Genomic DNA, 23,906 nt, shown 5'->3' on the forward strand with positions numbered 1-23,906 from the left:
CCCTTTCCCACCCCTCTAGGTGGACACAAAGCACTGAGCTGATCTCCCTGTGCTATGCGGCTGCTTCCCACTAGCTATCGGTTTTACATTTGGTAGTGTACACGTGTCCATGCCACTGTCTCGCTTCGTCCCAGCTTACCCTTCCCCCTCCCCGTGTCCTCAAGTGAATTCTCTATGTCTGCGTCTTTATTCCTGTCCTGCCACTAGGTTCATCAGAACCACTTTTTTTTTCCTTTGGTTTCCATCTCGCTTCGTCCCAGCTTACCCTTCCCCCTCCCTGTGTCCTCAAGTGCATTCTCTACGTCTGCATCTTTATTCCTGTCCTGCCACTAGGTTCATCAGAACCACTTTTTTTCCTTTGGATTCCATAAATATGTGTTAGCATACGGTATTTGTTTATCTCTTTCTGAGTTACTTCACTCTGTTTCACAGACTCTAGGTCCATCCACCTCACTACAAATAGTTCAATTTCGTTTGTTTTTATGGCTCAGTCAAATTCCATGGTATATATGTGCCCCATCTTCCTTATCCATTCATCTGTCAGTGGACGCTTAAGTTGCTTCCATGTCCTGGCTATTGTAAATAGTGCTGCAGTGAACATTGTGGTACGTGTCTCTTTTTGAATTATGGACTTCTCAGCGTATATGCCCAGGAGTGGCATTGCTGGATCATATGGTAGTTCTATTGTTAGTTGGGTTTTTTTTGTATAAATTTATGTATTTTTATCTATTCATTATTTTTGGCTGTGTTGGGTCTTTGTTGCTGTACGCGGGCTTTCTCTAATTGCAGCGAGCAGGTGCTTCAGTGTTGTGGTGCGCGGGCTTCTCATTGCGGTGGCTTCTCTTGTTGTGGAGCGCGGGCTCTAGGCATGCGGGCTTCAGTAGTTGTGGCATGCGGGCTCAGTGGGTGTGTCTCGCGGGCTCTAGAGTGTAGACTCAGTAGTTGTGGCACACGGGCTTAGTTGCCCTGCGGCATGTGGGATCTTCCCGGACCAGGACTTGAACCCATGTCCCATGCATTGGGAGGAGGATTGTTAAACACTGTACCACCAGGGAAGCCCTATTTTCAGTTTTTTAAGGAACCTCCATACTGTTCTCCGTAGTGGCTGTATCAATGTACATTCCCACCAACAGTGCAGGGGGAGGGTTCCCTTTTCTCCACACCCTCTCCAGCATTTATTGTTTGTAGATTTTTTGGTGATGGCCATGCTGAGTGGTGTGTGCTGATACCTCACCGTAGTTGTGATTTGCCTTTCTCTAATGGTTAGTGTCATTGAGCATCCTTTCATGTGTTTGTTGGCAATCTTATATCTTCTTTGGAGAAATGTCCATTTAGGTCTTGTGTCCACTTTTGGATTGAGTTGTTTGTTTTTTTGATATTGAGCTGTGTGAGCTGCTTGTATATTTTGGAGATTAATCCTTTGTCAGTTGCTTCATTTACAACTATTTTCTCCCACTCTGAGAGTTGTTTTTTTGTCTTATTTATGGTTTCCTTTCCTGTGGAAAAGCTTTTAAGTTTGAATAGGTCCCATTTGTTTATTTTTGTTTTTATTTCCATTTCTCTAGGAGGTGGGTCAAAAAGGATCTTGCTGTGATTTATGTCATAGAGTGTTCTGCCTGTGTTTTCCTCTATGAGTTAGACAGTGTCTGGCCTTACCTTTAGGTCTTCAATCCATTTTGAGTTTATTTTTGTGTTACGGTGTTAGTAGTGTTCTCATTTCATTCTTTTACAGGTAGCTGTCCAGTTTTCCCAGCGCCACTTATTGAAGAGGCTGTTTTTTCTCCATTGTATATTCTTGCCTCCTTCATCAAAGCTAAGGTGACCATATGTGCGTGGGCTTATCTCTGGGCTTTCTATCCTGTTCCATTGATCTATATTTCTCTTCCCCAAAGTATATTTCAATAAATGTATGTACATTGTTTGTTTAGACACAAGGCTGTCACACACTTAACAGACTACAGTATAGTGTAAACAGAAGCTTTTCATGCACGGGTACACCAGAAATTTCATGTGACTCGCTTTATGGCGGTATTGGCTTCATTGCAGTGTTCTGGAACTGAAGCTGCAGTGTCTCTGAGCTGGGCCTGTACACCCAGAAGTGGGATTGCTGGATCATATGGAAATTTTATTTAAAAGATTTTGAGAAAACTACATACTGTTTTCCACAGTGCCTGCACAATGTTACATTCCTGCGTACAATATGCAAGGGTTACGATTTCTCTACCACCTTGACAACTCTTATCTTTAAAAAAAAATAAAAAATTGTAGGCATTCTAAGAGATGTGAGGTAGTATCTCATGATGATTTTGATTTGCATTTCCCAGATGATTAGTGACGTTGAGCACCTTTTCATGTACCTGGTGCTGTGTTACGTCTTTCTAACACACATACACACACACAGAGGGATAGAAGGAATCTTTTGGAAGTGATGAGTATATTATCGTGATGGTGGTGATGGTATCACAGGTGTGTGCATATGTCCAAACTCATCAAGTTATATACATTAAACATGGGCTAGATTTTGTATATCAGTTCTACGTAAATAAAGCCGTAAAAGCCCAGCAACAAGTGGTGTATTTCATGAGCCAGTGAAGCCCAGGTACATCTTGTCTCCTCTCCCAGGGGTGAACCCAAGCAGCCTTTGAACTTGGCTCACTTTCTGTTTCTTTAGTTTCCCCTTCTATTACTTTTGTGTTTCTCCTTTGTTCTCAGATTCCAGCTAAGTGGTTCCCCATTGGTGGCAGCAGTGGTTCTGAGTTTGGCTCTGTCGTTTGAAGACTTGATGGTCTCTAAAGGGATTAAGTTTCTACAGAACTGATCTCAGTTAGGTGAGAGGTAACAGAGCATCTAGTTTGTTAGTCTTTTCTTAGTCTTTTCTGTTTGTCTATTTGTCTACTTTGACAAGCTCAAATCAATTAAGAATCTCTTGCCCAATGGGATGAGAATGGCTCTTTAGTATCTAGACTGGTGAGTGTTTATTCCTGACCCAAGTCTAAGACTTAAAGCTGCAGGTAAAAGTTCCATTTCTCTGTATGTCTGTGTGTCTATAATTCAAAAAGGTCTTTACCTCTGACAGTGCGAATATGTAATGTTTTCCTACTTCTGGATCTATTAAAGTAGATTGTAGAGTCTGTTAAATTAAAGGGTTTCTGTCCTGATTGGCTTACAAAGATACAAATGTGCTTATAAAAATTATATATCCCTAAAATTCTCAGAGAGAAAGGAATTAGAACTTCTAATACTTTAAATGTGCTAGAAAAATATTCTTATTGAAATCAAGTCAGGGAATTCCCCAGCGGTCCAGTGGTTAGGACTCGGTGCTTTCACTGCCAGGGTCCAGGTTCAGTCCCTGGTCAGGAACCTAAGATCCAGCAAGCCCCTCGGTGCAGCCAAAAAAAAAAATCAACTCAGAAATTTAAAGACTTCAAGTTTACATAATTTAGGTAAATCTTTGACACATGAAGCTAGTTTAATATTTTTGGTTTAATAAAAAGTTATTCGTATCTTATTTATCAGTATTAGGCATACATTTAAAACAATTCTACTTGGGTGTGTTCTTCCTAAATTTATATAGGTGTGCCCATCAACTAAGCTCATATTACTTCTACTTAATGTTTAAGGTTATGAAAAATGTAAGTTTGTGTTTAACCACATTTAGTTTTTATTCTGACAAACTTTCTTTCAACAGTAACTATGTTTTCTACTGTGTTAGCTTGTCGATAAATTCCCAGATCTTCAGTTTACGTAAACCCTTGAACTGGTACTAAGTTGTGCTACTTACTGGATAATCATTGGATACCGAGGTCATTTGTAAGCAAGACAGAAACCTGAGGCATTGATTACTAAGCATAATCTCAAGTTATATGCTCTTGCTGCATATGTTTACTTGTTACCTAGAGGCTCTGTCTGTGGGTGTGTTAATGAATGTGTTTGTCTCTGCCACTTGAATAAGTTGTGTAAGGGATGTTTGTGGCTGTGTAAAGTTGTGTTATGTGTGTTCATGAGCTCTGCTAGCCTGAAATGCTGATGTGTGATGGGCAGTTGTCAATCATTCACTCCTAGTTTTCTTTGTGAAATGGAAGTAACTTTGGTTCAAAGTTAGTATTAATATACTATGAATGAGACTTGACCCATAGTGATGTTATCGGCTGGAACAGAACTCAGGTTCAGCTGCTCATCGCTCAGAAGTCAGTGTTCCAGAGACAAGGGTTGGTGGAAGAAGAAAGATGCTTTATTCAGGAAGCTGGCAACCTGGGAAGATGGTGGGCTAGTGTCCCCAATACCATCTCCCAGTTGCCAATGAGAGGGAAAAGGGGTTGATAGGGAAAAGACGGGAAGTCTCTGGGCTGTGCCGGTGGGGGCTCCATGCAGAGTAGCACAGTCAGCTCTGACCATCCTCTTGAAATTGGTCATGCAGCGGTGTGGTCAGTGTCATGTTGATTGTTTCAGGCACAGTTAATCTTCAATTCCAGTGTTGGTTTGTTCCCATTTCCTTGAGGCCAGTTCCTGGAATTGTGTAAGCCATTGGTTCAGGTCTGCTCAAGATGGAGCAGCTTGTGTCATAGCTCCAGTCTGGTCATCATACAGTTAGCTTTCTCCTCTTGTAGTGGTTTTAGTATCTGCAAAACAAGTTAGGAGTGTGTGTCTGACACTGTTACTTACGTCCTTCGGGAGGAACTAAAGATTCTGTGACTGCTGTTGTCCTAATCAGTAACTGCTTGAACCTGTTCTTTGGTGACTCAGGGGAGGCCTGGGAGACTGCAGCTATTTTACAAACAAGAGGCAGGGGACATGGAAGGGCCCTGCATGGTCCTGCTTGGTTCCAGCAACCGAGAGGTACAACTTTGTATGCAAGATAATGCGATGTAGTTTTGTTTATTAACAGAAACAAAAATAGTTTGGTCCTAAAGTAAAATGACTGATTGTTCCAGCACCAGAAAGAGGATAGTGAAGGACACAACCTGAATGAGTATAGAAAGTTGTAGGAGACGGGTAGAAAGGGAATTTTATTTGTCTGAGCCGAAGGCAGCTCAGTTTTGATGTTTATTCCAGAGATTTTCAAAAAAGAGCTTATGGTTCTCTTAGTAGCAAATATTATATTGATGCAAAGCTGGAGTTTGGTTTTCTCTCTGTACAAATGATAAATTTTTTTCATGGAGTATTGGTCTCTTTAATAAGTGGTTGGAAAAGTTGTTCTCTAAATCTGCCTAAACAGCAGAGATTCTGTATCTCACTGGAAGAGGTTTCTGCACCTAGTTCTGAATTCATCCGGCCTTATTATTTTTTTGAAAATAAATGCACAGGGACTTCCCTGGTGGCTCCTTGGTGAAGAATCCGCCCGCCAGTGCAGGGCACACTGGTTCAAGCCCTGGTCCGGGAAGATCCCACGTGCTTTTAGAAACTAGAGCACGGAAAGACTAAGGTCATGTGAAATTTGAAACGCTAAATATTGTCATAGTGTTAAGCAGTTTGAAGATTGTTGGAAGAAATTATTTGTCATTCATTCAAGCAATAAACATTTGATGAATACTTGCAAAACATAAAAAACCTCTAGAGCCCGTGAGCCACAACTACTGGAATCGATGTGCCTAGATCCCATGCTCCGGAAGAAGAGAAGCCACCGCATGGAGACGCCGACACACCGCAATGAAGAGTCGCCCCCGCTCCACTGCAACTAGAGAAAGCCCACGTGCAACAACGAAGACCCAACGCAGACAAAAATAAATAAATATATAAATAAATGTATTGGGGGAAAAAAAGAAAGAAAATAAATGCACAACAAAATTTCTGCATTTCTGAGAAAGTTAAGCTTCCTTAAAACTGTGTTCCTTTTGGTCTGTTTTTTTTTTTTTTTTAAAGTCTACTGTCAGGAACTCCCTGGCACTTCAGCGGTTAGGATTCTGCGCTTCCACTGCTAGAGGCCTGTTTTCGATCCCTGATCAGGGAACTAAGATCCTGCAAGCTGCGTGGCGAGGCCGAAGAAACAGCCAAGACAAAATAATCATCTCTTGGCTGTTAAACAAAGTCAAGGACCTTTAGTTCCTCCTCAAGGGCTATTGGGTAATATTCTGAGCCACGTCCTTGGAGCTGTTTGGCAGAGACTGAAACCCCCAGCAGGTGGAAGAAGTTAACTGCATGTTGCCCACAAGCACGTAGACCCCAGACCAGTTGGAACCAGAAGGCTGATGATGTTGAGTCCCCGTTACCTCACCACTGACCAATCAGAAGAATGACCGTGAGCTGATCACGCACCCTGTAACCCTCTCTTCAACATGTAGCCCCTTTCTCTTTTCCCTGTATAGTCCTCAAGCAAAACTTCAGGAGGGGAGAGTTGGTTCTTCGGGACATGAGTCCACCTCTCTTCTGGACTGCCGGCTTCCTCAATAAAGCTATCTTTCCTTTTACCCAAAAGTTGTCTCTCAGTATTGGAGTCCTGAATGATGCAAGACCTGCCTCATCTTCTGTAGTTTTCTCTACATGAAAAATAATTGAGGACTATTTTTCAGAGTTAAGAAATGTGGTTGGATAATCACAACGCCATTAAGCAACACCTCGTTGGACAGCAAAGAGGCGAAGCCGACTGGTAATGACCACACACATCCTGACTGTGAGAAGACTTTCATCTTTATTGTAGTTCCCCAAAAGCTGCATCGCACGGTACTCTTGAACAATCTAAAATAACATACAAACATGCTGAGGCAAGTTAAAAAATTAGGACTGAATTCCCACAATTCAATAATGAGAACTAAAAAAATACAAATTTATGCTTACAAGAATTGGGAGGAAATACCCACTATGCTATAAGTAGAATGGAAATATTATGTAATAGATAAAATCAACAATCTCTCTTGAAAATGTGAGTAAAATTGTATATATGTGTAAATATACAACAGCTACAGTTCTCATCACAAAAGTTTGTAGTAATAAGATGTTTCAAAATGAAGACTATTTCAAAACTATTTAAAATAAATATATAAATATAAAATATAAAAATACAATAATTTTATAGGTGACATTTTCAAAATAAGCCAGTGAAACTTAAGTCATGAGTCATGACCCTGTGGCTGTAATTATATATATATATATTTTTTTCTAATTATATATTTTAATGTTGTTCCCTCCTATTCTGAGCCGCTACACTCCACCTTCAAATGCTTCTAGACTGGGGCAAACAAGTGTATAAAAAATGGGACCTCCAATGTTCGTCTCAGGGGAGATGGAAATGAAATGATCTGAAAATTGAGGTGGTGCCTTCCAAAAGGGTGGAATCTGAATAAACCCTGTTTTCTTATTGTCCTGCCACAGACTCCTAGAAGCACGCCCCGCTCCTAGGAGTATAACACGAAAACTGGCCTCCGCTCATTCTAGAAGATGCTGGCTTCTTCTCGATGATCTGCACAAGAGGCTTCTCCCTTCCTTCTTCACGGCTGTCGTCAGTGTCTGGATTGACCTCTTGTTGAACATCCTCATCTCTCCTGGGCTCTGTGATCTGGAAGTAAGAGAAGGAGCAAGGATGTCAGATTTCAAAGTGGCAACTGTCCAGATATAAAGGTTTTCACATTCTTAGTCAATTCTAACCAGAATTGAGACTCATTTATGATTGGAGTTTTATCTCAAATTCTCCATTCTGAACCCCAGTCCTGAACCATTCATTGTTTTCAAGTGTGATTCTTGGACTTTGGTGACCCTGACTCCAAAAACTACTGAATACACCCAAGGTCAGGCCCAGTAATCTGCTTTATAGCCCAGACTCCAGGTGATTCTGCTCAGGGAGCTGGCATTTGGAGAATGCTGCTTTAGTCTTAACTCACCTTGGTCCTTTGGCACCACTTAAATTCTGAACTTGGAAGCACACTACAGACATCACTGACAAGTCAACATCGTGGACCAGGAGACCTGAGGCCGGATCCCTAACCCTAACCCTGCATCCTAATGTCTATGTTATTATTAAGTTTTCATTTATTTACTTATTTTCTTTCTTTTATTTTTGGCTGCATTGGGTCTCTGTGGCTGTGTGTGGGCTTTCTCTAGTTGTGGTGAGCGAGGACTACTCTCCGTTGCTTCTCCTGACGGCTTCTCTTGTTGCGGAGCACGGGCTCTAGGCGCACAGGCTGAGTAGTTGCGACTTGCGGGCTCTAGAACGCAGGCTCAGTAGTTGTGGCTCGTGGGCTCTAGAGCGCAGGCGCAGTAGTTGTGGCGCACGGGCTTAGTTGCTCCGCGGCATGTGGGGTCTTCCCAGACCAGCGCTCAAACCTGTGTGCCCTGCATTGGCAGGCGGTTTCTTAACCACTGTGCCAACAGGGAAGTCCCTGGATCCTAATGTTTAAATAATACTCAGCCCTAAACTTGGTTAGTGTTATGTGCTGACTGTTTGTGTCCCCCAAAATTCTTATGTTGAAATCTTAAAATCTTAACCCCTAAGGTGCTGGTCTTAGGAGGTGGGGTCTTTGGGAGGTTATTAGGTCATGGGGTAGAGCCCTCATGAATGAGATTATTGCCCTTGTAAAAGAGACCGTGCTGTGTTGTTTCTAAGCGACGCGGTCTGTAGTAGGGCAGGTTGAATGGACTAAGACAGCTAGCTTGCAAGATTTAAACCAAATGTTTGCTCAATCCTCTGCTCACATCTAGAACTCTAATGTGTCAATTGTAATAAGCCATGCTGAAGATGGCATTCCTTAACCTTCAGTCGTTGTGATAAACCCCCTTGACCATAAACGTGAGGGGGAAAAGGTGAATTGTACTAGAGGAATCATTGGTCCAGAAGTGGTGAGTCAGGGGGAATAAAGAGTCACAGGTGATCTGGCCATAGGCAATTTGAAAGTAAATTTGGATGAATATAAAGCTAGTCATAATTCATCTTTTCTTATTGAACGTGTGGGCTGTTCTATCTAATATCCTGTTTGTGGACATTTACTTTGTTGTAGATAAATGCTAGAACCCATAACCCTGAGGGATGTAAGGCCAAAAATGAATGAAAAAGAGAAACTGGAAACACAGTATATGGAAAAGAATCACCATCTCGTCAAAGCTGTTATTTGGACCCAATTGCTTTGGGTGAAATAACTTCAGTGAGACCCATGCGTCTGGGACAAACTGGTTTCCCCGAGGTCTGGTGCCCACGGACCTCGCGGTGCTGGTGTCTGTGTGTGGCTGTCAGTCCGTGGCTGGCGCAGAGTCGGCACGTGGCTGTGTGCCTGGCTGGCCCCCTTCACAGCGTGAGAGGTGATGTGGGTCCAGCAGTGGGATTCCTCCGATTTCCTCAGTAGACAACACGTCATTCCACCCGCACCTTTGCGCACGCAGACCTACCTTTGCGCAGGCCGATGACCTCAGGCCTGCGTGGTCCTGGGGCCTCTGGGGCAAGAGGGCGCGATCTCTTCCCCACACCCAGAGCTCTGGATCAAAAGCCTGGATCTGGAAAGACAAACAGCCCCTGGCAATGAGGATGCCGCTGCCTCCCATTGCCCCGCCTCCGGTTCTTTCTCATCTGTCCCCAAGTCCCAAACCGAGTCCCCCATGATCCCCACCTCCTCTCCGTCCCTCCCCCTCCCCGAGACCGCCACAGCCCACCCACCTGCTCGCACTCTTCCCGAGTGACCCATGTCTTCCAGCCCATGGAACGGATGAACTGGGAACGCAGTTTGTGGAACAAGGCATGCTGGGAGCTGTTCTTTCCATAGAGGAACGAAACGATGGCCTGCTTGGGGGCCTGGTTGTTCTCTTCCATGTCGCTGGCCACATAGCTGGGGAAAGACATCAGGTCGCTGTCATCAGGACAGGAAGGGCCTCCACTTGAGATCAGCTTCCCAGAAAAGAGGCAGGCTGAGCATCCTCACACGACCCACCCAGCCCTGCCCAGCGTCACCGGGAGCTGCCCAGTCATCAAGGAGCCACTGCCAGGCAGGACCTTCAGAAGGGTGCCTCTCACACCTTGATGATGAGGACACGATCCAAACCCCCCGTTCCCTTCAACTTGTTTTATGTGCACACACCTCTCTTCCTATGTTGTAGGTACATGTACAGTTCCTGAGGGCAGGAGCTGATCTGATCTGTTTCTGCATTCATCCCTCTCCTAGCAAATGACACATTTAGGGCTTGGTTCATATTGATGCATGAATTCAACAGCCTTTTGTGAATCTCTGTTCCCACCACCTCATATTCCCCAGCATGTAGGGTGTACTTTATAAGGTTTGTTAGATGAATGAATGAATGAATGAATGAACATTTTATCTCATGGCCAAATGCAATACTGATTACCTAGAAGTCTCACAATAACAAACATTTGCCCAATGAAAAGAATTGTGCTGAGTGTTTTGGGAATGCATTGACATTTTGACGAGACCTGCCTTCCACGTGGTGTCTAGTCTAGTGGGACCGGGGAAGGGGAAAGGGGGAGATAAGAAATGACTATAATGCAAAGCATCACATTATAATACAATTTGAACTAAAGTGCCTCTGGGATTCAGAAGTTAGGGAGATCGGGCATCGTGAAGGTTTTGGTGTTTGAACCCACTTTAAGGATAGGGTCGTTTTCTTCAGATAAATGTATGGCAAAGATACCTGGATAGAAAGCTCAATAGAAACTTAGAGGGCAGGGTATTTGGAAGGAGCAGTGAAACACAGGAGTAAAGTATCAGGACGGTGTGCTGGAGATTGCAGAGAGAGTTAAATCCCAACGCAGAACTCTGGCCTTGATTTGGCATGTCATTAGCCAATGAAATTGTGTGAAGCGGTCAGACCTGTGTTTTGGAAGGATGTTCAGGCAAATAGAGCCAACTGGCTTGGGAGACTTGGAAGAAACATCAGTGGGGAGCATTTGACACCAAATCCGCGCTATGTGATACGGGCCCCGATTGTGGCATTTGTCGTGGGAATGCAGAAACGGAAGATAATCACACTTGGTGCTGATGTCGGAAGACCTGAGACCGGAGAATTCGAACCGGAAACGTCTCAAGTCTGTTACTCGGGGGCAGGATGGTGTCAGTTCTTTCTTCCTCTCCTCTTAGGAAAGTTTCGCGTTTTGCTTTGTTTCTTTCAGTGTTTTAATTGACATTAGGGTAGTTTGTTTTGACAATGAATGCTATAAAAAACAGAACATGGTTTGAAAAAGAAACCACGGTACCGTAATCCTGTCATTTTCACACCTAGAGTCAGTACAAAGGGGTTTAAAAAAATAGATGAAAGGTCAGAGCCCCACATCTCTCCCTCTGCCCTCCCAGGGTGTTGAATATTGATGGCGGGGATGGAGCAAGGTACTCACAGAGCTATGAAGAAATGGATTATCTGGAATTGCCAGGAGAAGAGGCCGGCCCGGCTGACATACGCTATCACCATCGACAGGAGATACTGATGGAAAGAGGGGAAAAAACGTAGGAGAGAGGTCACATCCTGGAAGAGGAGAAAGAGTGGGAGGGAGAAGGGAGCAGGGGACGAGGAATGGGTGGTGCCACTTGGAGGAGAGACCCCCGTGTGGGGTGAGCCTGATTATTTGGGGAAGGGGAGAGGACAGAAGGTCAGAGTTGGCGGCGCTCCAAGGATGGGAGGCTGTGGGATTGAGGGCGTGGACTTAGGGCCGCGGGCACAGGACGGTGTTCGATGAACCGGAGCCAAGGCGAGTCCCCAGGATCTGAGAGGAGAGGGGACTTAGGCAGCAACCACCAAAGGGGCACTCCTGGGGCTCAGATCCCAGAGGGGACCTCGAGGCCCCTGGAGGGAAGTGTTGACAAGGCATGAGGTTAGGAGGGGAGTGGAAACGTGGGTGTAGAAAGCACCCAGCGCGCCCACCTAGAACAGGCGCTGGAGCAGGAATCCATCTCAGTGGGTGACTTACCTTGTCAGATACTTCCAGGTTTTTGTCCCAGGCGAGGAATTTCTTAACGACGGGATCCTCTGTGAAAAAAGGGCAGATGTTGCCAGTGGGAACAGGGCTGTCGTGGGAGCATTCCAGAGCCAAGAGGGTGAACCGCGCCCCCCTGGGGAAATGCCAAGATGTGGCCCAGGGTGAAGCTGACGGAAAGAGGGGAGGGAAGACCATTCACTGTGGGAGGAAAGGGGGTGACTTCCCTTCTGGGGGGGCCGAGTGACAGGGAGTGATGCCCCTTCATCATGCATTCACGTACCTGCAGAGGGCATCAAGATACTCTCAGCCAATGTCTCAATTGACAGTCATGTCAGGGGGTGAAGATGGCTTGTCAGCCCCTCCTCCCTCCACCCCGAACATGCCAGTAAGATTCAAAAGGCCAGTAAGAGCTAGAGTCTCGGGTACAGTTGAAACCAAGGGAACCTAATCCTGTATCATTTCTAAATCTAACCTAGTCTTGTATCATTTCTAAGTCTAACCTCATCCTGTATCTTTTATGTGCCCCCCATATCCTTTATCCGTAGACAGTCCGCCAGGGACGGAGAGCGCACCAAGTAGCAGGGAATTCTTTTCCACTGGGAAAGTGTAGTCATGGGAAGTTTTGGTTTGTTTGTTTTTCAAGTATAGGATTGGAGGTTGCTGGGCAGGGCGGTGGGTCCTTACCAAGCATCTACTTGAAGACCTCGTGGTGCTCAGGCAGCACTGAAGACACCCGCTGTCGCTTGAGCTTCATCTTGAGCTCACTGAACGACTCCACGACCCAGGTGTCGGCCTCGTGGTGCTCAGGCAGCACTGAAGACACCCGTTGTCGCTTGAGCTTCATCTTGAGCCCACTGAACGACTCCACGACCCAGGTGTCGGCCTCGTGGTGCTCAGGCAGCACTGAAGACACCCGCTGTCGCTTGAGCTTCATCTTGAGCCCACTCAGCGACTCCACGACCCAGGTGTCCTGGGCCTCAGCGGCCGTGTTGCCCTCCACCTCCGCTCCGAACGCCACTGACCTCTTCCTCTTACAGCCGGGGCGCTGAGGCGGGGGGCTGCAACCAGCCCAGGGAGCTGACGAAGGAGAAGAGACTGCAGTATGATGCTCTCGTCTTGGGAATCCAGCCACTGGTGACCACCCAACCCCACCCCGACTCCGCCTCCCCCCCCGAAGCACCCCCGTGCTTTCCAGTCTCACAGACCGCTGACCTTGCCCCAAGTCATCTTTCCATCTTTCTCTGTCCATATCTACCTATCCCTCCCCTGACTCTTTTTGTCATTTGTCCAGCTTCCCGTTCTCGAAACTCTTTCTCATGGTAGATAATTTCTCCCACCAGGAATAAAAAAAAAGAACCCTCCCCTTGTTTCCTCTCTCCTCTTCTCTCATCCTTGGATCTCATCTCCTAACCCTGTTTCTTGCTCCCCAGGTGTTCCGTGTCCCCAGCTCCTGTGCTCTCCTCCCTCAATCTCTGGCTCTCTGAATGTCTCCTTTCTTTCATAGGCACCTTATGCAGGTGCTCCTTCCCGACCTCTGTACCCTTTCCTCCTTACTGGTCAAATCTCTGAAATTCCTTCTCATGCCAGTTCCCTCACCTGATGGTCCTGGGCTTTCTTCATAGACAGTCAACTCCATGGGGTACCCTGAAGAGCTGGACTGGGAGTTCAGCTCCTCAGCCTGGGAAGTCGGTTGACGATTGTCCATGATGTCTCCCAGACTCTTCCCTTCCTCGAAGCCTAGACTCTGCTTTGTCCCAACTCTTCTTCTGGACTTGGGCTAAACACAAGTGGTCGTCCCTTCTCCAAGCTGCGGGGCAACTGTCAGTGGAGAGAAGCTCTGGCAAGATTCTGTTGTCTACTACTGCTGCCAAGCACCAAGGAGTCTGGTCCATCCAATCGGGAAGGTCGGAAGCCTCTGATGTCATCATCGGAGTTTGAAGGAAACCAGTTTGAAGGAAAACACAAGTAACTGTCAGACCTATGCGTGCACTTGTCCCAGAGATCAGGGGTAAATGGTATCTCCTGCCACTGACCCAACCTCTGCCCGTCCTCCAAAACCCCCCTCAAGGTATCCGGACCCCTCTTTTTTTTGTCATAAATGGCAAAATTTTATTTTTTTTTCTTCATCTTTATTTTTTTTTTTTGCTTTATAACAAATTTAATCAGTTATACATATACATATGTTCCCATATCCCCTCCCTTTTGCGTCTCCCTCCCACCCTCCCTATCCCACCCCTCCAGGCGGTCACAAAGCACCGAGCTGATCTCCCTGTGCTATGCGGCTGCTTCCCACTAGCTATCTACCTTACGTTTGGTAGTGTATATATGTCCATGCCGCTCTTTCACTTTGTCACAGCTTACCCTTCCGCCTCCCCATATCTTCAAGTCCATTCTCTAGTAGGTCTGTGTCTTTATTCCTGTCTTACCCCTATGTTCTTCATGACATTTTTTTTCTTAAATTCCATATATATGTGTCTGCATACAGTATTTGTCTTTCTCTTTCTGACTTACTTCGCTCTGTATGACAGGCTCTAGGTCCATCCACCTCATTACAAATAGCTCAATTTCGTTTCTTTTTATGGCTGAGTAATATTCCATTGTATATATGTGCCACATCTTCTTTACCCATTCATCCGATGATGGACACTTAGGTTGTTTCCATCTCCGGGCTATTGTAAATAGGGCTGCTATGAACATTTTGGTACATGTCTCTTTTTGAATTATGGTTTTCTCAGGGTATATGCCCAGTAGTGGGATTGCTGGGTCATATGGTAGTTCTATTTGTAGTTTTTTAACGAACCTCCATACCGTTCTCCATAGTGGCTGTACCAATTCACATTCCCACCAGCAGTGCAAGAGTGTTCCCTTTTTTCCACACCCTCTCCAGCATTTATTGTTTCTAGATTTTTTGATGATGGCCATTCTGACTGGTGTGAGATGATATCTCATTGTAGTTTGGATTTGCATTTCTCTACTGAGTAAAGATGTTGAGCATCCTTTCATGTGTTTGTTGGCAGTCTGTATATCTTCTGTGGAGAAATGCCTATTTAGGTCTTCTGCCCATTTTTGGATTGGGTTATTTGTTTTTTTATTATTGAGCTGCATGAGCTGCTTATACATTTGGGAGATTAATCCTTTGTCAGTTGCTTCATTTGCAAATATTTTCTCCCATTCTGAGGGTTGTCTTTTGGTCTTGTTTATGGTTCCTTTGCTGTGCAAAAGCTTTGAAGTTTCATTAGGTCCCATTTGTTTATTTTTGTTTTGATTTCCATTTCTCTAGGAGGTGGGTCAAAAAGGATCTTGCTGTGATTTATGTCATAGAGTGTTCTGCCTATGTTTTCCTCTAAGAGTTTGATAGTTTCTGGCCTTAGGTCTTTAATCCATTTTGAGCTTATTTTTGTGTATGGTGTTAGGGAGTGATCAAATCTCATACTTTTACATGTCCCTATCCAGTTTTCCCAGCACCACTTATTGAAGAGACTGTCCTTTCTCCACTGTACATTCCTGCCTCCTTTATCAAAGATAAGGTGACCATATGTGCATGGGTTTATCTCTGGGCTTTCTATCCTGTTCCATTGATCTATCTTTCTGTTTTTGTGCCAGTACCATGCTGTCTTGATTACTGTAGCTTTGTAGTATAGTCTGAAGTCAGGGAGCCTGATTCCTCCAGCTCCATTTTTCATTCTCAAGATTGCTTTGGCTATTCGGGGTCTTTTGTGTTTCCATACAAATTGTGAAATTTTTTGTTCTAGTTCTGTGAAAAATGCCAGTGGTAGTTTGATAGGGATTGCATTGAATCTGTAGATTGCTTTGGGTAGTAGAGTCATTTTCACAATGTTGATTCTTCCAATCCAAGAACATGGTACATCTCTCCATCTATTTGTATCATCTTTAATTTCTTTCATCAATGTCTTATAATTTTCTGCATACAGGTCTTTTGTCTCCTTAGGTAGGTTTATTCCTAGATATTTTATTCTTTTTGTTGCAGTGGTAAATGGGAGTGTTTCCTTGATTTCACTTTCAGATTTTTCATCATTAGTATATAGGAATGCCAGAGATTTCTTTGCATTAATTTTGTATCCTGCAACTTTACCAAATTCATTGATTAGCTCTAGTAGTTTTCTGGTAGCATCTTTAGGATTCTCTATGTATAGTATCATGTCATCTGCAAACAGTGACAGCTTTACTTCTTCTTTTCCGATCTGGATTCCTTTTATTTCCTTTTCTTCTCTGATTGCTGTGGCTAAAACTTCCAAAACTTTGTTGAATAAGAGTGGTGAGAGTGGGCAACCTTGTCTTGTTCCTGATCTTAGTGGAAATGGTTTCAGTTTTTCACCATTGAGGACGATGCTGGCTGTGGGTTTGTCATATATGGCCTTTATTATGTTGAGGAAAGTTCCCTCTATGCCTACTTTCTGCAGGGTTTTTATCATAAATGGGTGTTGAATTTTGTCGAAAGCTTTCTCTGCATCTATTGAGATGATCATATGGTTTTTCTCCTTCAATTTGTTAATATGGTGTATCACGTTGATTGATTTGCGTATATTGAAGAATCCTTGCATTCCTGGAATAAACCCCACTTGATCATGGTGTATGATCCTTTTAATGTGCTGTTGGATTCTGTTTGCTAGTATTTTGTTGAGGATTTTTGCATCTATGTTCATCAGTGATATTGGCCTGTAGTTTTCTTTCTTTGTGACATCCTTGTCTGGTTTTGGTATCAAGGTGATGGTGGCCTCGTAGAATGAGTTTGGGAGTGTTCCTCCCTCTGCTATATTTTGGAAGAGTTTGAGAAGGATAGGTGTTAGCTCTTCTCTAAATGCTTGATAGAATTCGCCTGTGAAGCCATCTGGTCCTGGGCTTTTGTTTGTTGGAAGATGTTTTATCACAGTTTCAATTTCAGTGCTTGTGATTGGTCTGTTCATATTTTCTATTTCTTCCTGATTCAGTCTTGGCAGGTTGTGCATTTCTAAGAATTTGTCCATTTCTTCCAGGTTGTCCATTTTATTGGCATAGAGTTGCTTGTAGTAATCTCTCCTGATCTTTTGTATTTCTGCAGTGTCAGTTGTTACTTCTCCTTTTTCATTTCTAATTCTATTGATTTGAGTCTTCTCCCTTTTTTTCTTGATGAGTCTGGCTAATGGTTTATCAATTTTGTTTATCTTCTCAAAGAACCAGCTTTTAGTTTTATTGATCTTTGCTATCGTTTCCTTCATTTCTTTTTCATTTATTTCTGATCTGATTTTTATGATTTCTTTCCTTCTGCTAACTTTGGGATGTTTTTGTTCTTCTTTCTCTAATTGCTTTAGGTGCAAGGTTAGGTTGTTTATTTGAGATGTTTCCTGTTTCTTAAGGTGGGATTGTATTGCCATAAACTTCCCTCTTAGAACTGCTTTTGCTGCATCCCATAGGTTTTGGGTCGTCGTGTCTCCATTGTCATTTGTTTCTAGGTATTTTTTAATTTCCTCTTTGATTTCTTCAGTGATCACTTCGTTATTGAGTAGTGTATTCTTTAGCCTCCATGTGTTTGTATTTTTTTACAGCTCTTTTCCTGTAATTGGTGTCTAGTCTCATAGCATTGTGGTCGGAAAAGATACTTGATACAATTTCAATTCAAACAAAATTTTTTTTTAGCTAAGTAGTATTCCATTATATATATATATATTTCACATCTTCCTTACCCATTCATCTCATAATAAACACTTAGCTTGCTTCCATATGTTGTCAATTGTAAATAATGCTGCCATGAACATTAGGGTGCATATATCTTTTCAAATTAATGTTTTTTGGTTTTATTTTTTTCGATATATATCCAGGAATGAAAATGCTGTGTCATATGGTAGTTCTAATTTTTTTTACAAGTTTATTGGAGTACAATTGATTCACAATGGCGTATTAGTTTCTGCTTTATAACAAAACGAATCAGTTATACATATACACCTGTTCCCATATCCCCTCCCTCTTGTGTCTCCCTCCCTCCCACCCTGGACCCCTCTTTACCGCTTCCCAGCAGGTGTACTGTCCTCTCCCTGCTGGACTTTCCCTCTCCCTCCCATTCCTCTTCCACAGCCTGGTGGGAGAGTGGGGAGAGGGACAAGGAAACTTAGGGGAAGCAGCAACGTTTCAGCCTTATAAGAGTGAGATAATGGCTTCCGTGGTGGTGCAGTGGTTGAGAGTCCACCTGCCGATGCAGGGGACACGGGTTGGTACCCCGGTTCGGGAAGATCCCACAAGCCGCGGAGTGGCTGGGACCATGAGCCATGGCCGCTGAGCCTGCGCGTCCGGAGCCTGTGCTCCGCAACGGGAGAGGCCACAACCGTGAGAGGCCCGCGTACCCCCCCAAAAAAAAATAAATAAAGAGTGAGATAAGTATGTAAAAAAAGATCCCAGGTACATCGACTCAGTGGATTAAAAAGTTACGTTAAAACACGCAATTTGGCAAAGCTCTTTGGCTGAATGTTTACTGACACTGCGTTCAGAATTCTGTACTGGGGGAGTACACGTCCGCTTCCCTCAGGCACCTTTGAGTCCAAGAGCCATTTGGAGAAGCTAAAATCATAGAAAACTACAGGTGCTCACGCACCCTTCAAAGGGTGTCTACAAACACATACACACACACACACACACACACACACACACACAAAGGGCACCTTTGGATGTCACAAAGTCCATGGATTGTCCAAAGCCTGCCCCTTGATTCCTGTTAAGAAGTTCTAGTCTACTTATCAAAATCTTGAGAATGTGGTATCACTGTTGACCCAGAGATTTCACTACCTGAATAAAAATGTCACATGTACAAAATACTAAATGGAAAAAACTCCAGTTCAACACAGATTATTTTTCTGAATAAAAATGTCACATGCACAAAAAGACTAAATGGAAAAATTTCCAATTCCAGACAGGTTATTTTTCTATGAGGGTAGGAAGTATATGGTAGCCGAGATGCAGAGAAGAAAATAGCCAACTCAGGGTCATGCAGTGTCACTGGAAGCTTCTTCTGAACCTCCCAACTCGTACTTCCACTCCTCCCCTTGGGGTCTGAGTCTTGCTTTTTTTCTTGGGTTTCCCTGGTGGCACAGTGGTCAAGAATCCGCCTGCCGATGCAGGGGACACAGGTTCGAGCCCTGGTCCGGGAAGATCCCACATACCGCGGAGCACCTAACGCCCGTGCGCCACAACTACTGAGCCTGCAAGCCATAACTCCTCAGCCCGCGAGCCACAACTACTGAGCCCACGCGCCTAGGGCCCATGCTCTGCCGCAAAGAGAAGCCACCTCAATGAGAAGCCTGCACACCGCACCGACGAGTAGCCCCCGCTCGCCGCGACTAGAGAAAGCCTGCGCCCAGCAACGAAGACCCAACGCAGCCAAAAATAAGTAAAACAAAAATCTTAAGGAAGGAAAACAAGAATTCTCATTGTTGTGCAACCATCCCGACCATCCATCTCCAGAATGTTTTCATCCTGTCCAAGTGAAACTCTGTCCCCATTAAACACTGACTCCCCACCCCCCTCCCAGCCCCTGACACCCACCACTCCACTTTCTGTCTCTATGAATTTGACCCATCTGGGGACCTCACAGAAGTGGAATCATGTAACATTTGTCCATTTGTATCTGACTTATCCACTTAGCTTAATGTCTTCGCGTGTCATCTGTGTGGTAGCCTGTGTCAAAATTTCCTTCCTAGACCCCAAAGCCAGTGTGGACAGTACACAGTGAGTGAGAAGGAAATAAAACCGTGGGTCTGAAGAAGTTCAGATGTTTGCCAAGTGCAGTGGGAAAGCAGTGAATGAGAGGTGTCCTGATCCAGTTTGCACTGAAAGAGGAACAATTGATTTTGGCTGCTGCATAAATGGATGGGGTGGGGATTCAGTAAGAGTGGAAGTCGGGAGACCCAGATAAGGTTAGGAATTTGGCGTGGTAGTCCAGGAAGACGATGTCTGAGAAGATGGAGAGAAGTAAACAGGTTCTCTATATTTGGAGGGAGAATCAGCAGGGCTCATCGGGGGATCAGATTGCGGGGAGGTAGCGGGGCGCTATTCTGTTTACTCTGTGTGCACGTGTGTGCTTATGCCTCTACTGCTGAGACTTAATTGTTTCTACAAAGAAACACTAACCTTTCCTCTTAAAAGTGGAATTGTTAAATTTTCACTGTTCATACAAAGAAATGTCAATCTTTGAAAAATACATAAATGGTCTTTGTATCAATTAGAAACTTTCCTTCCTGTTTGTGGGTGAATAATATCTGTTGTGTGAATATACACACTACATTTTCTTGATCCATTCATCTGTCAGTGAACACTTGGTTTGTTTCCACATTTTGGCTCTGAATCTTGCTTTTGAATTATTGTTTGGACTTTGATGAGAAGTATCTCTGTTGTTCAGGATGTGCCCAGAGGTTTATTCTGTCTTCTGATCACTTCCATATTTCTAATTAGCCCAAGCAATGCATACGTAGAGTCAAATCAGTTCATCCAAGGTGCAGGGACTGAGTGTCTCTTTGGTTTGCACTCGTGGACTTTCTGAGATGTTCTAGGTCTCAGAGGCCGTGCAAAGAGTGTCTGAGGTCCTCCAGAGCTGCCACAGCCTGGCTCTCCTCAGGGTCTGCACTGCTGGGAAAAGCACTGCTGCTTGAGGACCTGTGTCCCTCTGCTGTAGACGTTGCATTTTTAGGAGGCAAATGAATTCAGATTTGCGTTCATCATGCTTTCAACCATCACAGCTGATTGGGTCCTTGTATAACAAAACAGAAGTTCACTCTCCCTCTTGGCTAACAGGCCTTCAAATATTAGAAGGTTGGTATTCTGTCCCCATGAAAATTTCTCTTGTATACTGTGAAATACCCTGATTGCTTTATCTAGTCTTCAGATCTGGATTTGCATAATCCCACCCCACCGCACCTTGTCCAAATGTGCAACAGTTGGGTGGGACCCATCTTAAGATGTGTTGGTATGTTGTCCAAAAATGGCGTAAACAGCCCAGATTGAATGTGATGTTGTAAGTGAGCAGGACCTTGTGGGGCCTTCCTGGGACGGATTCTCCCCATGTCTTCTGCCTGCTTCTTGTCTTTAGAAAATTTTAGCCTCCTAGCCTTCCGTGAGTTGGAAACAAACAATTTAATCAGAGAAGGGAGAAAGTGCCAAAAGAAAGGAAAAGAGTCCCAAAAGACCAAATAATACTAGCCGTTAAACAAAGTCAAGGACCTTTAGTTCCTCCTCAAGGGCTGTAGATACTGTTCTGAGCCACGTCCTTGGAGCTGTTTTGCAGAGACTGAAGCCCCCAGCAGGGGGGAGGAAGGTAACTGCATGCTGCCCACAAGCACGTAGACCCCAGACCAGCTGGAACCAGCCGGTTGATGATGTTGACCTCAGATTACCTCACCACCAACCAATCGGAAGAATGTCCACAAGCTGACCACACACCCCTCAACCTCCTCTCCCTCACCCCACTCGTTTGTAATTCACTTTAAACATTTTTTAAATTTTATATTGGGAGTATAGTTGATTTACAGTGTTGTGTTAGTTTCCGGTGTACAGCAAAGTGATTCAGTTATATGGACACAGATATCTATTCTTTTTCAGATTGTTTTCCCATTTAGGTTATTACCGAATTTTGCTTTTTTTTCGTGGTGCTGTGTGGCTTGTAGGATCTCAGTTCCCTGACCAGGGATTGAACCCGGGCCACGGCCGTGAAAGACCAGAATCCTAACCTCTGGGCCACCAGGGAACTCCCTAGGTTACTACAGAATATTGAGTAGAGATCCCTGTGCTCTACAGGAGGTCCTTGTTGATTTCCTGTTTTATATATAGTTGTGTGCATATGTTAGCCCCAACCTCCTGATCTATCCCTCTCCCCCACCTTTTCCCTTTGGTAAACATAAGTTTTTTTTCTATGTCTGTGAGTCTGTTTCCGTTCTGTTCAGAAGTTCATTCGTATCACTGTTTTAGATTCCACACAGGAGTGGTAGCGTATGGTATTTGTCTTTGTCTGACATCCTTCACTTAGTCTGATAATCTCTAGGTCCATCCATGTTGCTGCACATGGCATAATCTCATTCTTTTTTATGGCTGAGTAGTATTCCATCACACATATGTACCACATCTTCCCTATCCATTCCTCTGTCGATGGACATTTAAGTTGCTTCCATGTCTTGGCTATTGTAAATCGTACTGCTATACATATTGGGGTGCGTTTGTCTTCTTGAATTATGGTTTTCTCTGGGTATATGCCCAGGAGTGGGATTGCTGGGTCCTACGGTAGCTCTAGCTTTAGTGTTTTGAGGAACCTCCACACTGTTCTGCATAGCGGCAGCACCAGTGTACATTCCCACCAACAGCCTCACCCCATCTGTAAACACCTTTCCCTGAAAGCCACTGGGGAGTGGGGGCCTTTTGAGCCCTAGATACCTGGACCCCTTGCTTGTTGCCCTGCCGTAAACGCGGCACTTTCCTTCACCGTGACCCGTGTCCGTCGATGGGCTTTAGTGCGTGCGGGCGAGTGGACCCAAGTGTGGTTCCGTAACAGCGTGTTTGGAGATCAGCAGAACTGTCACCTCTCCTCCTCTCTCTTCCTCCTGCGGATGCAGTTTAATATAACAACGGCTGTAGCTCTAGTGCAGAAATATCAGTGGGGTGAGGCAGAAGGGCTTTGTCAATACAGTCCTTTGGGCATGAGAGTCCCGTGGAGAAAATATTCCAACACAGATGCCTGGACCCAGCCTCACAGATTCTAATTCCACAGCACTGAGCCAGGGCCTAATTTTAACCTTCTCAATGGACATGCTTCCGATGTGGAAATGACTGGGTGGGATGTGCCACCCAGGCTGGTGCAGTAGGGGGTCTTCAAGGCATCGTTGAATGCAATAAGCAGGAGGGAGGTGAACCGTGACCTGGATTTCAACCAGGCAGCCTCTGGCAGGGCTGTGGCCGGGCCATGGGTCCACAGCTGAGCAGACGTCTGTGTCAGCCTGCAGTCCTCCTGCCAACGGGTCCATGACAAGCCCTCCAGCGGCCTGGTGCTGCTGCGGATGAGCAGCCCTGGGATCGGAGTTCAGCCCAGGCACCTACCTGCTACATACATAGTGCATGTGCTTGTGAGGAAACCGCCCTCTCCACCAGGAAGCCTGGAGCACATCCTCCCGTACAGCCCTCAGAGGGGACCAACCCTGCTGACACCTTGATCTCAGACTTGCAGCCTGCGTAAATGTCGGACAGTGCATTTGTGTTGCTTAAGCCCGCCAGTGTGTCGTATTTTGTGACGCAGCCCAAGTAAACTGCTACGACCTGTATTTTGAATAAGAAGGAATTCACATGAGACGGTCACTTTCCTGCTTCCCCTGCCTTTATTTTTTTATTTTTATTTGTAAAAAATTATTTATCTCTCTTAGGCTGCATCGTGTCTAATTGCAGCACGCGGGCTTAATTGCCCCGTGGCGTGTGGGATCTTAGCTCCCGGACCAGTGTTCCCAGGCTTTGAACCCACGTACCCTGTATTAGAAGGCGGATTCTTTACCACTGGAACACCAGGGAAGTCCCTCCCCTGCCTTTAAATTAAGACGTGTCGCTGAGCTTCAAAGAAGAGCCTGTCCTTTTCTGTTAGATTACAAACTTGAGTTTTCTTCTTAAACAGTGCGTTTCCTGGTTGTGGTAGATGTGTTAGTGTTGAAAACAATGGTTGAGAGACTTTAAGAGGAAAATGATTTTACAAATCCTGAAGATGGGTGCCAGTTATCTTGATAAAATTGGTATGTTAAGAGACCCAAAATAAACAGGAGAAAACACAGGCAACTACTTAGGAAATGCAGGATGGGAAAGGCTTCTTCAAGTACAGTGTCCAAGCTGATGAAAAGTATGAAGTGAAAGTGAAAGATTTGAACACAAAATATCTTTTTAAGTGTCTGTATAACAGAATGTGAGAGTAAAAAATTAAGTTAAAAAGAGAAAGAACAGGGATTGACAGATACACACTTTTATATGTAAAATAGATAAACAGTAAGGACCTACTGTATAGCCCAGGGAACTATGTTCAATATCTTGTAATAACCCATAATGGAAAAAAGAACCTGAAAAA

General features: G+C 44.5%; 1 long non-coding RNA gene and 1 pseudogene across 3 annotated transcripts in view; both read left to right on the forward strand.

Annotated features, from left to right (window-relative positions):
• The window catches only part of LOC308611519 (centrosomal protein of 78 kDa-like), a 739,857-nt pseudogene that overhangs the window by 44,606 nt on the left and 671,345 nt on the right, over positions 1-23,906 (forward strand). The window lies entirely within an intron of this gene.
• LOC308611503 lies at positions 1,749-7,971 on the forward strand. 2 transcript variants are annotated; one of them, XR_014014932.1, is made up of 3 exons: positions 1,749-1,818; positions 2,713-2,828; positions 7,306-7,971. It is a non-coding gene; the product is annotated as an uncharacterized lncRNA (long non-coding RNA). The 2 variants fall into 2 exon arrangements; XR_014014933.1 differs by lacking the exon at positions 1,749-1,818 and having other exon boundaries at positions 1,923-2,828.

The sequence above is a fragment of the Mesoplodon bidens genome (assembly GCF_964165515.1).
Source record: "Mesoplodon bidens genome assembly, contig: HAP1_SCAFFOLD_120, whole genome shotgun sequence".
Taxonomy (NCBI): Eukaryota; Metazoa; Chordata; class Mammalia; order Artiodactyla; family Ziphiidae; genus Mesoplodon; species Mesoplodon bidens.